The 8,075-nt window shown below is 29.7% G+C and overlaps 1 long non-coding RNA gene and 1 pseudogene across 1 annotated transcript; one reads left to right on the top strand and one right to left on the bottom strand.

Annotated features, from left to right (window-relative positions):
• The first annotated feature begins 507 nt into the window (after positions 1 to 507).
• On the top strand, positions 508 to 2,602 carry LOC148293247 (uncharacterized). The gene is made up of 4 exons (XR_015825814.1): positions 508 to 789; positions 1,135 to 1,220; positions 1,921 to 2,012; positions 2,317 to 2,602. It is a non-coding gene; the product is annotated as an uncharacterized LOC148293247 (long non-coding RNA).
• Positions 2,603 to 2,989: 387 nt separating this feature from the next.
• On the bottom strand, positions 2,990 to 3,514 carry LOC110755831 (mavicyanin pseudogene; annotated as a pseudogene).
• Between the last annotated feature and the right edge of the window lie 4,561 nt (positions 3,515 to 8,075).

An 8,075-nucleotide genomic window follows, 5' to 3' on the forward strand; every position in this document is an offset into this window, starting at 1 on the left:
AACTTACGCACGTCGCAAATTAAACACTTCCATACCTATTTGCGATGTGAGATGCGACATTACTAATTAAAGTGTCGCAATTATTTGGACGCGAATCACCCCCGCTTAAAATTACATGTATTTGCGAGGGCCGCGTTGACCGTCGCAAATATTTGTCGCAAATGGGCATTTTTCTTGTAATTCCTTTTAAAATATTTTCTGATGTAATCTTTTTATTTTTATTTTAAAAAAATTATTTTATATTCCAATATTGCCGCAAATCATTTTGCCAAAATGATGTAATCTTTTACTTTTGAGAGAAAGAATACTGAAATGCCAAGGAAATTGAGTGAAGTTTAGAGAGGGGGAGACTTCATTTTAGTGGAGAGAGAGAATATAGAATAGATATTTTATTTTATTTTATTTTTTCATTAGTTTTTTATATATATAATTTGGATTTGTTTAGAGAGAGATGAGTTGTTTTTTAAAGTCGTGGAAATGCTTCTTTTTGTGGGTTGGTTAGGTGGGTTATGCTTTGTCTTCTTGTTGGATTGAGGAGGGTATATGCCAACGCCATCAAACACTGAATACAAAGAGGCTCTGGGAATCTCAGCAAATTGCTACTTTTGCTTTCTTTTCTTTTGCTTTTTGAACCAGCTGATGATGTTTACTTATCAGAACCCGAAAATAAAACGGGTCAGTTTGTGCATAGAACCCAAAAACGAAAGACACAGTTTATTATATGTGCTATAAATGTGGGCGTTCAGTCGTCATCTTCATCTGTAAATTGACTCAAATGTCTATTTGGAGGTCAGTTGAAGTCCAAATTATATGCAACTTCTGTTTTTAGCATGATGTAATATGATTATGGAATGTGGATATTATTGCGATTGTTGCCTTGTTTTGGTGATTATTTGTCTTGCTGAGAGATTCTTTGAAGGTATGGTTGTGATATAATTAAAGGTGTCTAGATTGATTTAGAGCATGGCTGCAAAAATTAGGCAATTAGTATATGGAAGGTTCTTTTATAATATGGAAACTGAATTTTTTCAATGTGATTATAATCTTCACTTTGGGCTTCAATTTCTTCAGATTCTAGTGTTTTTGTCATATGGTTGGTATGCCTTGAATGTGTAATGATTTTGATCTTTCCAGGGAGATGGATTTGCTCTATATTCCTAGCAACACATGAAGTCCAAGATTAGTTCAAGGGCCCTTGTTTGTTTCTTCTGAGTAGTAAGGTATGACCCTTTGATATATATATATATACACACACATATAGCCAACGGCTTTAAACATCAAGACTTGATCTTTATATATGTGTTTTTTATATGAACCTCAATTCAAGTTGCAAGAAAATCAAGAGAGGATATTTCGATGTAAGCCATTCCCTTTTTCTTTTCAGTTTGGTTTTTTATTCTAAAAAAGGCAGATGCCTATATCAGATTCATAAGAAAATAAAATAATCATTTTGCCGGATAAATTGATTCTTGTAAGAATTTGTTTCTCCCAATTGTCAACTAACATATCAGTCCTCATTTATGTAAAATTGTATAGAAATGATTTAATAGATCTTGAGCATTGTATGTATGGATTGCTTGTTCTATATTTGTTTTATCAAGCTAGAACAACCTTCTTAGATCCCAAAATTTGCACAGAATCTGTAATCTCACATTCCCTATGCTCTTTCTAACTTTGTATAGGCTTATTTCCAATTGTTGGATGAACAATTCTTGTATAGGCCTTTGTTCAGGTTTCTAAAGTAGTTATTTTTTTATGCCCTTTGCTGAAATTAAGTGTTATCTAAATAGAACCAGAAAGCAGAAATCTTTGAGTTGAACAATGGAACCGGAAAGATGGTATCAAAATGAATCTAAATGGCAGTATTACTGTCCAGTTTTATATCAAACGTGTATTTACTTATGCTGTAATTAATTTTAGGATGGGCATTTGAGAATTTTGAAGTGGCCAAGCCTGCGAATAATTTTAGGTGAACCAATAGTTCATACGTCTGTTCGTGATTTGGATTTCAGGTGAGGAAAAATGCTTGTTGATTGTCTTGTGTACATTTAAATACAGGACAACAATGCATAAGAATATGCTATAATCAGATATATGTTTACATTTTGTTGGGTTGGGGCATTATCAACAAAGATGAATTGGTTTCTGTTTTGATTTCTCTCTTTCTCCTTTTACTTGAGGTTTTTTTTTAACTCAATTTTGCTTAGGCTGCATGCGGTAAGTGTCATTGTTCCTCTTCTCCTCTTGATTTGTGTAAGTGTCATTGTTCTTATCTCACATATTTTATATATAAATTGGGGCCTTTGTTGTTTGCAGGTAATAATACAGTCAAAATATTGGGGGTGGGAGTTGTTTCGGCTCTGCTTGTTGATGGTCTACTAGGCTTAATGTTGTTGGTGGTATGTACTATCTAGTGTTTCATATTTTTTTTAACTGTAAAAGGGAGAGTCTATAATGAAATACAAATGCATTGCTATTTCTCCACTTTTGTTTTTTGAGAACATTATAGTGAATATGTATTTTTTGTAAATGATTGAATTCCAATTGTATTGCTCTATTTTTTTTTTATGTGCAATGGGCAATACTTCATGATTTGGATTGATATTCTAAGAGTAATAAAGTAAAGTGTAATTTCTAAAATCAACATCAGCACTCCATGAGAACTGAAGCCTATAATCAGAAGGGTCAATAATATTTGTAGAAAGTAAAACCATTTGTAGGCTTTCCGCTTCACCATAAACACAAAAAACAAAGGCGTAGACCATAATTTGCCACAACAGTAGCATTTTTTCTAATGTGGCACATCGGTTCCCAATACTTCGGTTCTTAGGTATCTTTAGCAATAAACTATAAATTTTATTTGTTCTACAAAAAGAATTCATTTAAACTAACTAAATAAAAGGTCATGCATAACAAAAATTATACCACATCAATGGACAAAAACACAAAGCAAGCTAATTGACCCCAAAAAGAAAATTATAAGACCTTACTAAAATACAAAACCCAAAAGACTTAACACAAAAGCAATAACAGCAAATCCAAGCTTCGAAGAATTAAGAGTTGGAGCACCGCTTAGAGTTGAGCTTGGTGACATCTCTTCAGGATTAGAGGCTGAAGGTGATGAGGATCCATAAGGCGATGACGGGCTTGGACTTGGGATCAAATTTTCTGGAACAGGCAGAGTGACCTTGATGTCAACCTTTTGTCCGGCTTGGCAATGGCCAGGAGCACCACAAAGAAAGTAATAATGGCCGGGCCTTTCAAGGGTAATTGTGTCAGAACCAGAGTTATAAGATGAGATGGCAGATGTAGCATTGCAAGATTGAAAGTCTTGATCAGAAACTTGCATCACGTTGTGGAATTGATTGTTGTAAGCAAAAATGAGAGTGTCGCCGACATGAAAATCTTTCGTTCAAGCCCACTTGTTGTAATCAACAAGGCCTCTCGAAGGCCACCCATCAGAATCTCCAACTCTATAAACAACACTAGAATAAGCACCACTGAACGCCATCATCACAAAGAAAACAAGAGTAGCAATGTTAGCCATGATCAGAACAAGCAGAGCAGACAAAAGAGGAACAAATTTAGCATGAAAAGAATACTCAAATTTTGTGTGTGAAAGGTACTACGCACGACCTTGCATTTATATAGGGTTAGGCTGTGTTGTATCCGAGTCCCATTCTGAAAAGGTTTCCAAATACAGACTTCCTTTTTTTGGGCATAGGTTTCCAAATACTGCTAGTAGTAGGAAATATATACATCTTTTCATAAATGGATTAATATAAGAAGGCGCAAGGCCCATTTTGTAATTTTCTTTTGGAATAATTTAGTCTAACAACAATTGTTTTTTTTTCAATTGAATACTCATTAAAATAGAATTGTACAATCCAATGTCAAATCCAATGTGGTATTTTTAGCATGTAGAAAAATAGTTGAAATTCACTCCAAACGAAATATTAAAGTCCAAGTGGAATAATATTTCTCCCTTATGCTATCATTTTTGGCGGTTTGACCTTGTGATATTATTGACCCTCCAAATACTCTAGCGGTCCAAATCTCTCCACTTCAACATTATTAGTTTTTTTTTTCCTTTTCTACCATAAAGATACCGTTAGTTTAATTTTCTTTTCTGCACACCCAAGTTTACTAAAATCGATAGAAGCAAATTCATATTCATTCATCTCCAATTTGTCCATGATATCTCAACTTTATATTAGGATGTCTAGGTTAATTAATTTTTCAAAATTTTATTTTTAGAAATTAAATAACAGATTTGACTGATTTAATTAGTTAAATTAGTAATTATATTTTCATTATTATTTATTTAATTAGTATTAAATATTTTAATTAATTTCATGAATTATATTACTTAATAAATAGTAATTCAATTTTTCTTTTTCTTTTTTTCCTTTAATATTCACTAAGTAAATAATAACTAAAACATAATTACTAATCAAAGTAATTAAAAAGGAGAAATACATATTATGCTACTTAAAGGGTTCGTAAAATAGTATAGCCGTGCGGCTATACTTTTTTCAAAAAAATTTATAAAACTGCGTATAGCCGTGCGGCTGTACTATTTTATATATAAAAAAAAAGAGGACCCCAATCATTAGGCGCCACGTGTCAATACAATTCTACCTTTTTCTAAAAATTAAAAACACAGAGTATAGCCGGCCGGCTGTACTAATTTAGTTTTTTTTTTTTTTTAAAGGACCCTCCAATGATTGGACGCCACGTGTCACTATATTATTTTTGGAAAAAAAAAAATCGTAATATTGCCGCACGGCTATACTATTCTAAAAGGTCTATCTATACTATTTAATATATAAATTAAAAAAAGAAAAGAGGACCCTCCAAGTTTCATTAGCTTGTACTTTATAGATATTAATTTGCTAGTTTCAACATATCCAAAGTAGATATTAATAAGTCACTATATAATATTTTAGTATAATTTTTATAACATATATTATTCGTATTTAATAATATGTGAGAATTATTTGTATAATACGTGAACTTTGTGAGAATTACTAAAACATTTGTAAAAAAATATGTGTATTAAGCATTAGAAATACGTATGTGCATGTACAATACGACTATTGTACGTTTGCTTTTTAAAAAATAGTAGATGTGTATAGAATACGAATGTATTATTGAAAAATACGGACATACATATGTATATATATATAAGACTATATATATATATATAAGACTATATTTTAAAGACACTAATTTTACATATTTTTTAAAAGAAATTTAAAAAATACCATAAACACTTCTCCCGACGAAATTTCGTCGGCATAGGTCTATGCCGGCAAATAGTTGTCGGATTAGGTTTTTCCCGACAAAATAACCTATGCCGACGAAATTTTGTCGGGAGAGGTCTAATATACTTTTCCCGACAAAGTTTCGTCGGGAGAGGTCTTTTAAACAAAATTAAATATAAAATTAGGATGTCTAGGTTAATTAATTTTTCAAAATTTTATTTTTAAAAATTAAATAACAGATTTGACTGATTTAATTAGTTAAATTAGTAATTATATTTTCATTATTATTTATTTAATTAGTATTAAATATTTTAATTAATTTCATGAATTATATTACTTAATAAATAGTAATTCAATTTTTCTTTTTCTTTTTTTCCTTTAATATTCACTAAGTAAATAATAACTAAAACATAATTACTAATCAAAGTAATTAGAAAGGAGAAATACATATTATGCTCCTTAAAGGGTTCGTAAAATAGTATAGCCGTGCGGCTATACTGTTTTCAAAAAAATTTATAAATCTGCGTATAGCCGTGCGGCTGTACTATTTTATATATAAAAAAAGAGGACCCCAATCATTAGGCGCCACGTGTCAATACAATTCTACATTTTTCTAAAAATTAAAAACATAGAGTATAGCCGGCCGGCTGTACTAATTTATTTATTTATTTTTTTAAAGGACTCTCCAGCGATTGGACGCCACGTGTCACTATATTATTTTTGGAAAAAAAAATCGTAATATTGCCGCACGGCTATACTATTCTAAAAGGTCTATCTATACTATTTAATATATAAATTAAAAAAAGAAAAGAGGACCCTCCAAGTTTCATTAGCTTGTACTTTATAGATATTAATTTGCTAGTTTCAACATATCCAAAGTAGATATTAATAAGTCACTATATAATATTTTAGTATAATTTTTATAACATATATTATTCGTATTTAATAATATGTGAGAATTATTTGTATAATACGTGAACTTTGTGAGAATTACTAAAACATTTGTAAAAAAATATGTGTATTAAGCATTAGAAATACGTATGTGCATGTACAATACGACTATTGTACGTTTGCCTTTTAAAAAATAGTAGACGTGTATAGAATACGAATGTATTATTGAAAAATACGGACATACATATGTATATATATATATATATAAGACTATATTTTAAAGACACTAATTTTACATATTTTTTAAAAGAAATTTAAAAAATACCATAAACACTTCTCCCGACGAAATTTCGTCGGCATAGGTCTATGCCGGCAAATAGTTGTTGGATTAGGTTTCTCCCGACAAAATAACCTATGCCGACGAAATTTTGTCGGGAGAGGTCTAATAGACTTTTCCCGACAAATTGTCGTCGGGAGAGGTCTTTTAAACAAAATTAAATATAAAATTAGGATGTCTAGGTTAATTAATTTTTCAAAATTTTATTTTTAGAAATTAAATAACAGATTTGACTGATTTAATTAGTTAAATTAGTAATTATATTTTCATTATTATTTATTTAATTAGTATTAAATATTTTAATTAATTTCATGAATTATATTACTTAATAAATAGTAATTCAATTTTTCTTTTTCTTTTTTTCCTTTAATATTCACTAAGTAAATAATAACTAAAACATAATTACTAATCAAAGTAATTAGAAAGGAGAAATACATATTATGCTCCTTAAAGGGTTCGTAAAATAGTATAGCCGTGCGGCTATACTGTTTTCAAAAAAATTTATAAATCTGCGTATAGCCGTCCGGCTGTACTATTTTATATATAAAAAAAGAGGACCCCAATCATTAGGCGCCACGTGTCAATACAATTCTACATTTTTCTAAAAATTAAAAACATAGAGTATAGCCGGCCGGCTGTACTAATTTATTTATTTATTTTTTTAAAGGACTCTCCAGCGATTGGACGCCACGTGTCACTATATTATTTTTGGAAAAAAAAATCGTAATATTGCCGCACGGCTATACTATTCTAAAAGGTCTATCTATACTATTTAATATATAAATTAAAAAAAGAAAAGAGGACCCTCCAAGTTTCATTAGCTTGTACTTTATAGATATTAATTTGCTAGTTTCAACATATCCAAAGTAGATATTAATAAGTCACTATATAATATTTTAGTATAATTTTTATAACATATATTATTCGTATTTAATAATATGTGAGAATTATTTGTATAATACGTGAACTTTGTGAGAATTACTAAAACATTTGTAAAAAAATATGTGTATTAAGCATTAGAAATACGTATGTGCATGTACAATACGACTATTGTACGTTTGCCTTTTAAAAAATAGTAGACGTGTATAGAATACGAATGTATTATTGAAAAATACGGACATACATATGTATATATATATATATAAGACTATATTTTAAAGACACTAATTTTACATATTTTTTAAAAGAAATTTAAAAAATACCATAAACACTTCTCCCGACGAAATTTCGTCGGCATAGGTCTATGCCGGCAAATAGTTGTTGGATTAGGTTTCTCCCGACAAAATAACCTATGCCGACGAAATTTTGTCGGGAGAGGTCTAATAGACTTTTCCCGACAAATTGTCGTCGGGAGAGGTCTTTTAAACAAAATTAAATATAAAATTAGGATGTCTAGGTTAATTAATTTTTCAAAATTTTATTTTTAGAAATTAAATAACAGATTTGACTGATTTAATTAGTTAAATTAGTAATTATATTTTCATTATTATTTATTTAATTAGTATTAAATATTTTAATTAATTTCATGAATTATATTACTTAATAAATAGTAATTCAATTTTTCTTTTTCTTTTTTTCCT

The sequence above is a fragment of the Prunus avium genome, chromosome 7, assembly GCF_965620075.1.
Source record: "Prunus avium chromosome 7, drPruAviu1.hap1.1, whole genome shotgun sequence".
NCBI lineage: Eukaryota > Viridiplantae > Streptophyta > Magnoliopsida > Rosales > Rosaceae > Prunus > Prunus avium.